Source organism: Ipomoea nil, unplaced genomic scaffold (genome assembly GCF_001879475.1).
Source record: "Ipomoea nil cultivar Tokyo-kokei standard unplaced genomic scaffold, Asagao_1.1 scaffold0927, whole genome shotgun sequence".
NCBI classification, from domain to species: Eukaryota; Viridiplantae; Streptophyta; class Magnoliopsida; order Solanales; family Convolvulaceae; genus Ipomoea; species Ipomoea nil.
The window spans coordinates 342,377-351,116 of record NW_017617355.1 but is presented as its reverse complement, the minus strand read 5'-3'; the positions used below and the strand labels follow the sequence as shown (position 1 = coordinate 351,116).

The window sequence follows — 8,740 nt, the reverse complement described above, 5'->3', positions numbered from 1 at the left end:
GAGACTATTCAGACTAAGTCTCTTTTCTAGTTATTTCAATGAATATTTGAGCACTTTGTATATCTAGAATTCGCACTTGTTCATCTGTGTTGTATCTTCAAGTCTTCATGGCTTTTTATAGACAATCAAATATATTCGTTGGAGCGCGATAATTTGATATTTGAAATTTGAATCTTCATAACCTGATATTGTTGACAATAGTAGGTCTTCAATTTTGATTTGATTGTCAACTTGCCTGACAAGATAATATTTTTTATCTCAACTTGATTTTCAAGTTGTTTCTAAAAATTATTATCTTCTTCATCATTTTCAAATATCCAACGTCTATTAACAATGAATTCTTCTGACATGATTTAATTTTTAGGATAAGATTCCCTATTGTTCTGATCATGTCCTCAGGAAATTTGGATTCTTGTGGCATGTGGGATGAATCAAAATAAATTCTTTCGAATTTATCTATTTTCTGATCATCTTGTTTCTTTGCCACATTTTGCTCCTTAAAAGACACATTGTGCTCCTTTGGATACATCTTGCTTGTTAACAACATTGTGCTCCTTTGGATCTTGCTTGTTTGACCTCGGCACTTATTGCTTGTTTGACTTGACACATCGTGCTTTTCTGATTAGGCCACATTGTGCTCCTTAAGGCACATCGTGCTTGTTTGACATTGTGATCCTGGGGCACATTTTGCTTGTTGTCATTGTGCTTGTTTAAGACCTCGTGCTACTTGGGCACTTCTTGCTTGTTGACATTGTGCTTGTAAAGACATCGTGCTCCTTGGGCACTTCTTGCTTATTGACATTGTGCTTGTAAAGACATCGTGCTCATTGGGCATTTCTTGCTTGTTGACATTGTGCTTGTAAAGACACCGTGCTCCTTGAGCACTTCTTGCTTGTTGACATTGTGCTTGTAAAGACATCGTGCTCCTTGGGCACTTCTTGCTTGTTGACATTGTGCTCCTTGGGCACTTCTTGCTTGTTGACATTGTGCTCCTTGGGCACTTCTTGCTTGTTGACATTGTGCTCCTTGGGCACTTCTTGCTTGTTGACATTGTGCTTGTAAAGACATTGACTTCTTGCTTGTTGACATTGTGCTCCTTGGGCACTTCTTGCTTGTTGACATTGTGCTCCTTGGGCACTTCTTGCTTGTTGACATTGTGCTCCTTGGGCACTTCTTGCTTGTTGACATTGTGCTTGTAAAGACATTGTGCTCCTTGGGCACTTCTTGCTTGTTGACATTGTGCTCCTTGGGCACTTCTTGCTTGTTGACATTGTGCTTGTAAAGACATCGTGCTCCTTGGGATTCTGACTTGTAAAAAATAAAAAATAAGTCCTTGGGAGAGGGGGGGGGGGGGGGGGGGGGGGGGGGGGAATTGACCTCAAGTGTGATTGTTTATGAGTAAGAACATTTACCATTTCACCATTAGGCTCATCCTGTCATTTGTTGTAACGTCATTGTTTAATACTTTCCCGGATGAATACTTGTAGGACCAAAATTAATTCTCCAAATTAATTTTGTTCTTCGTGTGGTAGATTTTCCTTTGCATACTGACTTGATATTCTGAGTTATGATGCTTGTACTAAAGACCTAAATTCTTTAAGGGGGTCTAAAGTACATTTGACTCATCAAAACTTTATTACAAAAATATTCCTATCAAAAGGCTCAATGTTCGAATCTTGTCTAAATCGGTCAAACGGTCCCTCCCTTTCTTCCAAACCTTGAAGAAAAGTATGGGGTTCGAGTGGACCTCAGAATGCCATGTAACCAACCTCTAGAAGAGGGTAAGTTCGCAAAAAAAAACAAAAAGAGTGGAAAGAACCCTACATCATTATAAAAGTTTTTTGCGTAGGTACTTACACGATGAAAATAGTAAGATCTAAGATGGTTGATAAGGTGAAAATTTTGGAACACTTAATAAAGTATTATCAATACGTTTTATATTGTAACACCATTGTCCATCTATTGATGTAAGTGTTAATCATGGTCTGCCCAAATTATTTTATTGAATAATCTTGTTACTTTCAAAAACATCATACGCTTTTATATTTTCAAAAAGTCACAGTGTCAAACTTCCGAAGTCTTACCAAAAACAAAATATCAAGCCAGTGCCACGCCTCGACCAAGCAGTTAAGGCCGTAGCTAAGCATGAAATTTATTTTGTAAGTATCAAAATTGTTCCTAGTACGGATAAATCTCAAACTACATATAAATTTTGCTACTTATCACCTGAATGTCCTCAATCACTATGTTCTCCAAAGGACATGTGGCAACATGTGTAAGAAGCCAAATTGAGAAGGTCAGTGATGGGACGGGTGGTGAATGGGACCTGATGGATCATTATTGGTGATCACAGCTCCTTCTACATCTTTGTTGGCGTCCCGATCTGGATTCTCCTCTATCTCCTTGGGCAGACCCATGGCAACCAGATCAAAGTCTGGAATCTTTTCGTGCAGCACCGGATAAATTTGTCGCTGCATTGAGTACATCCCGATATCGATCGAATGCTAATTGAGCTTCAGCCTCAACTGCTTCTTGGCCCTCCTTAGTCCCCAGAAACTCTTTGATGGCCTCAGGATCGCGCATGTAAGTCATCACGTCTTCCTTGTACCTGGTGGAACGCTTGTAGGCCTCCTCTACCTTATTCAGGGCCACAGCATGGGACTCCGCCAAAGCAGCAATTGTGGTTTGGTGATTCTCTTGCGTTTGCTTTAAGTATTCTACGAAGTACTGGTGATTCTTCCTCAACATGCCAATGGCACCCTCTTTTGCCTTTAAGGCATCTTCACGTGCTTGGAGGAGCTCCTTGAGGCGTTTGTTATCCTCAACAATTTCGCGAAACACTCGCTCGATCATGTTGCGCATGCAAAACTTGTCCCGCTAACATGGCCTACACAATGATGAGATGAGACATGTATGGAGTAAGTACTAAAGAGCAAAATGATATATGATATAACTAACCTCCAGGGCATGCTTGAGATAGAGATTATATAGTGAATCCACATCCATGGCAGCCAAGTAGCTCACGTCTGCAGAAGGGGTAATTTGAGCAGCATACTCCCTGATGTCTATACCTTCGCTTATCAAGGACGGTGCAGGAGGCACATCCATTCCAAGCTGAATCAGATTGGTTCGGGCTCGTATAGTGTGTTTCAAAGACAATTCCAACAACTGCTTGAAGGAATGGATAGGGTCTGCAGAAGGGCCAACAGCCGCAAAGGGTTGAATAGGAGCGGGGGCCCCTCGTTGCGCTGGTGGGGCATGCGTCACTCATTCACTTGTTACCTCTTTATTTATCTTTCTTCCCCTTCCCTTGGGAGCTTTCAGTCTTACTTTTTTTGGACGGAGGATTTTGAGAATGTCTAGACATATATCGATCTGATCTGGAAGACATGTTACCTGCAAAATATGACCACATGGTTAGAGTCAAAAAACAAAAATGGAAGGCAAGGGAGCATGACATCAGCATAGGGGCGTGGGCCCAGAGGTTGAGGAAAAAAAAAAGGGGAGGGGGGAGTACCAAATGGCTCAAGAAACCAGCTATTGTTGAGTAATGGAGGTACTAGTGATCGAAATGGTTGGTTTAATCAAAACATGTAAATAAATTATACTCTCTCTATCTGGTTTGGTTAACGAGACTTGACTGGAGTTATTTTTAATTCAAATTTTCATATTATTAAGTTTAGTGTTAGTATACAAAATTTATATATTTAGAAACCACACTAAAAGACTATTAAACATTAAAAAAAATCAAATTTAAAAACGAGTAAAAAATACTAAAGAAAATAAACAAAGAATAAAGAGTTTGTTTGACCAATGAATAGTAAGTAGGACAGATAAAATAGGACAGAGAGAGTATTATTTTTGTTGTAAGTTATTCAAATCTAATAACAATACAAGAGCCTTAGCAATTGATGAATTTAGGGATTCGAAGAATCTTAGTGAACGACTAAAATAAAATGAGAATAGCATTGAATATGTGACTAACAAGACAATTTGGAATGAACTAAAAATAATATTTAAGTAATAATCAAACTATTGATAAAGATTTACAACATCAAATTTCAAAAGAAAAAAAGATGGTGAAGAAAAGTTTTACAACGCATACAATTTCTATTATAAAATCTCTTACAAAACATAATTCAACTTCTTGAAGATCTAATGAAAACTTTATTATGATAATAATGACAAATTTTTGGGGTTGATTGAGATGATTGCAGAATTTGATGTGATGCGATAATGCAAAATCATATTAGACACATTCAAAATCAAGAAATTCATCATCATTATCTTGGTTACAAAATTCAAAATGAGTTAATTTATGTTTTGGCCCAAAGTGTTAAAAGTTCTATCATAAATATTATTAAATTAAAGAAGCTATTTTTTTTTTGTAACAAAATAAAAAATAGAGGAATACATTTTAGAGTTTTTAAAAGTGGACAATACATCTACTTTTGGAACTTTTTAATTGTGAGATGCAATTAACGCTCTACAGCTTAAAATTTATTATGTGAGGGCTCAAGGTTATGACAATGGTTCTAATATGAAAGGAAAACACCGAAGATTCAAAAGCAATTACTTGAAATAAATTCGAGAGTGTTTTATTTGCCATGTGTTTGTCATAGTCTTAATTTTACTATTAGTGATATGACACATTCTTGTATTATAGTAGTTTCATTTTCTTGGAGTTATGCAACACAGGAACACATATATGCTTTATTTTCAACTTCTCCTAAAAGATGAAAATTTTTACTTGATAATGTTTCAAACGTAACTGTGAAATCATTATGCAATACTCGGTGGGAGAGCAAAATAAATGGCTTGGCAATATTGTGTGCAAGGTTGCAAAAGGGGCTAGGTGCTAGTCGAGCACCTAGGGGCACCTTGCGCCTAGGCAGCTAAGGAATAATAAACAAAAAACATAGTCAGTTTTCCACTATTCCAGCATCATTCTGTGTGCAGGTGTGCAATTTTTCTGCTCAGCCTCGTCGTCACTAATTTTCTTGTTAGCTGCTAACGAGGAAGAGGTGACGACAACGTACAGGCATGCAACAAAGGCGCAAAGCAAGCGATTGGCGACGACGAGGCTGAGCAGATGTGTGGTTGTGGAAAACAGTAACAACAATTGGAGGAGGCAAGGAACATACTGCAAGAGACGAGGAGAAGACGGCGGCGCTGAGCTCTGACTGGTCTGTTGTGGACAACGTTTTTTTTTTTTGTTTGTTTTTTTATTGGTTTTAGACGATTTTGGAGGGTTAGGTTTTTTTTTTTTTTTTTTTTGGCTAGAATTGGAATATTGGTTTTTCTTCCCTGCTCAAAACAATGTTGTTTTGAGCAGGAAAAAAAAACAATTTAAAGAAAAAACAAAAAAAAAACAAAAAAACTTGGACAAGTTGGGCGCCTAGTCGGCCGGCCGACTGACAAGCGCCTAGGGGTGTAATCTCCTCGGCCGCCTAGGCCAATTTTCACAACACTGATTGTGTCTTGAGAAAGATATATTACACAATATTAATCTTGATGACATTATTGACAATTTTGCATCTAGGAAAGCACAAAAAAGTTTTCTTTCATGATTAGTTTTGTATTTGTAAATTGTTGAAAACTTTTGAATTTTATTTTAAATTATTTGACATTAGTATTTGTGTACTCATGTATTGAATTTAGAATTTGGTTATAAAAAATTATGTTAACTCGGTATATAGTATAGGGCTTTTATATTTATTCCCCCGGGGTTATAAAATGATAGGACCGACCTTGCCTTTAAGAGTCCAGGGTCATGAAATGCCAAAAGCGATTCAACTGTGCATCAAAGGCTTTCTGCAAGAAAAATTCAGCATCCTTCCATTAATTTATGGTGAAGGAAGCAAGTAGATGTTTTATGAACTATGCAGTTGGCATTCCTATAAAACCAGAATAAGGAAATCCTGAAGCCTAAGGTGATTGAAGTGATGAGGCTAAGTTTTCATTATAAAATATATGTGCTGAATGTAATATTAATATAAATATCTACGTTCAAGTACAGGATTTAGCAATTTAGGAGGTCATATTTAGAATTGAAGATGTTATGGTCTTTAATGTTAAAATGTGTTTAGACATGATATCCTCAATATGGTATAAGGAAAAAAATCAAGGAACAATAACCTCGTGTACTTTGTTTGTAAGAGGTGCTCGGGCAGGGTATGGTTTTTCATTCCATAAATGGTGGAAACCATAAGCAACCCGAGCATCAATCTTGTGTAAGACACATTATTTTATCACTTCATAAATTTTTACAAACATAAGGAAGTAAATATCAGCACAAGTAATTGACAACAATATGGGCAGACAAAGATTCCAAAATGTATAAGATTTATTTGGTATTTTTTCAGGGTGTATTAAAGGTTTGTGTTATAGAATATTCTGTTTGATTGAGTATCCCATATTTTAGGAAACTAAATATTGGCATACCATATCAGTTTAGAATCTGCTTGTATTTAAGGAGTGGTTGACTAACCCTAGAGACACACAGAATGAGAGAGAGCTACACAGAGGTATGCTTCTCACTGCTTTAACATGGTAACAGAGCCAGGGCGATAGTATTTTTTTTTTCCGGCGTCTCCTGTCCTCACCTCCGGTCCACCGCCACTCGTCGTCGTCCGGCGACAAATTAAATCAAAGTCAAAAGCTTTGCATTATAAAGAAATAGGTTTTATACAATTTTATTTAGCAATTTAAAGCAATATATGTTTTCTTTATCTCAAAACAATAAATAAATCAATTCATAGCAATTAGTACTTCCTATAGAAACTACAGAGAATTTGACAAGATGAAAATCATGGAAACTACATCCTCCCAAGTCCACACCTATACTTATAAAAATAAACAGCACAATAACATTCAAATATGTCATGCAATTGACTCCGTGTGTGATAGCCTCATAGCCACTGAAATATGATAGCTATCAACAAGAATTTCACTGAATGTTATTGTGTTGTTTGGCCCTATCACACCTCCGTGTGTGATAGCCCTATTGGGATAGATCCTTTCAACAAGAATTTCACTGAAAAATACTTTGTAATCTCTTCCAAGGGATAATTTCCCAACTAAAAGGTGATTCTCAATTAAATTCATCTGATTACCCTCCTTATCATCAAACCTAATTGCCAGAACACCCCTATGTATTTCGGGCTGCTTCTCTGCTATTCTATGCAGAGGCAATATCCCCCACTCCCAAGGCATTTCTACAACCACATGAAGCTCATTTAAACAACTGAACAAAGTTCATACCGTATCCCAGGCCATTAGTCCTACTCTGACCAGCACTCACAGCTCTATTACCCCCTACATTCGTCCTTTGAGATGGACCATTCACCCGCTCTAGAATTTACAGGAACACTCCAAAGTTATTCAAAACAGTATGATTCACAGTTCCCCATTACTCACAGCATTCACAGGACATATAGCATTATCTTTATTCACGAACTAGGAGTCACAGTATTTTCCTCAAAATTCATAGCAGTATTCAAATCAGAGGCATTATTCAAATCATATTCACAATATTCACAGAACTATTATAGTATTATTCAAATTTGCATTTGCATTTACCAGATTATCAACAGCATTACTCTGATTATTACCATTGTCCCTTAGATTTATTGCTATCATTATTGTTTTTGTGGATGAAACTATGAGTAGGGTTTGCGTTTTGGGGTTTGGATTTAAGTAACAATATATAACTTTGGAGATATCAAATAATGCCATTGCACAAGCAAAGCAAAACCCAATCTGACCTTAAAGACTTCTGCTGTGGAGATTCCAGCGATAAATGAACAGAGTCAACCAGCAACCTCAGAGCGCAGGAGCGCAGCTACGACGATAGACGAACAGAATCAACGATTGCATGGGACCACAAAACTGCATCTCCCTCCGGACGATACCTAAATCATAATTAAATTAATAGTTTCCCAAAATCCAAAGAAAATGCAAAATATTCCCCCAAATATGCAAAATCTGGTCCGACGAGTGGAAATGATAATTCTGATTTACAAACAATATGTTCAAGTACCAGGATAGCAATTAGCAATGTCGTTTCTTATATGCCCTTCTCGAACTCTTTTCTTCGGCGTTTGCTGTTTCCCTCTCAGTTTACTCGTTGTCTTTCCCTAGCGGCTGGCTTCCTGGTTTTCTTGGATTGCAACTCAAGCGGTTGCTGAAATTTGTACAATCCATTGGGTTTGCTGGGAATTTATATGTGCGCCCTAATGCAATTTTTTTTTTTTTTTGGAAATTTCGATAATTTGGGTTGGCGATTAATTTTCTTTAAAAAAAGTTTCATGTTCAAAAATGTACATAATTTTATACTAGAATACACATAATTGTATATATGAATGTACATAATTGTATAACAAAATACATATACTTTTTTTTTTAAAAAGATAAATAGATAATACACATAATCTAACATAATACATAATATATATAAACTTTTAATATAATACACATAAAATCTTAACATAATATACATAAATTTCTTGTTTCCGATGTATATAATTGTATAAAAAAATATACATAATTGTATAAAAATGTACGTAATTGTATAAACAAATACACATAAGTGTATAAACAAATACAAATAATCACGTCAACTCCCTACATAACTTACCAAAATAACGTCGTTTTGGGAGGCGCGGGGCGCACGGTGATGTGTGCTCCGTGGTGCAGGGTATAACGATTGGGGTTTGCTATTGTAGGCTTCATTATCAAG

The 8,740-nt window shown here is 36.6% G+C and overlaps 1 long non-coding RNA gene across 3 annotated transcripts; it reads right to left on the bottom strand.

The window, feature by feature from the left end:
- Positions 1–2,063: 2,063 nt before the first annotated feature.
- On the bottom strand, positions 2,064–8,154 carry LOC109179549. Of its 3 annotated transcripts, XR_002053919.1 has the most exons (5): positions 8,042–8,154; positions 7,767–7,913; positions 5,751–5,814; positions 2,959–3,396; positions 2,064–2,887 (listed from the first exon to the last, which is right to left on the bottom strand). It is a non-coding gene; the product is annotated as an uncharacterized LOC109179549 (long non-coding RNA). The 3 variants fall into 3 exon arrangements; XR_002053921.1 differs by lacking the exon at positions 5,751–5,814; XR_002053920.1 differs by lacking the exons at positions 7,767–7,913; positions 8,042–8,154 and adding an exon at positions 6,491–6,681.
- Positions 8,155–8,740: the final 586 nt, after the last annotated feature.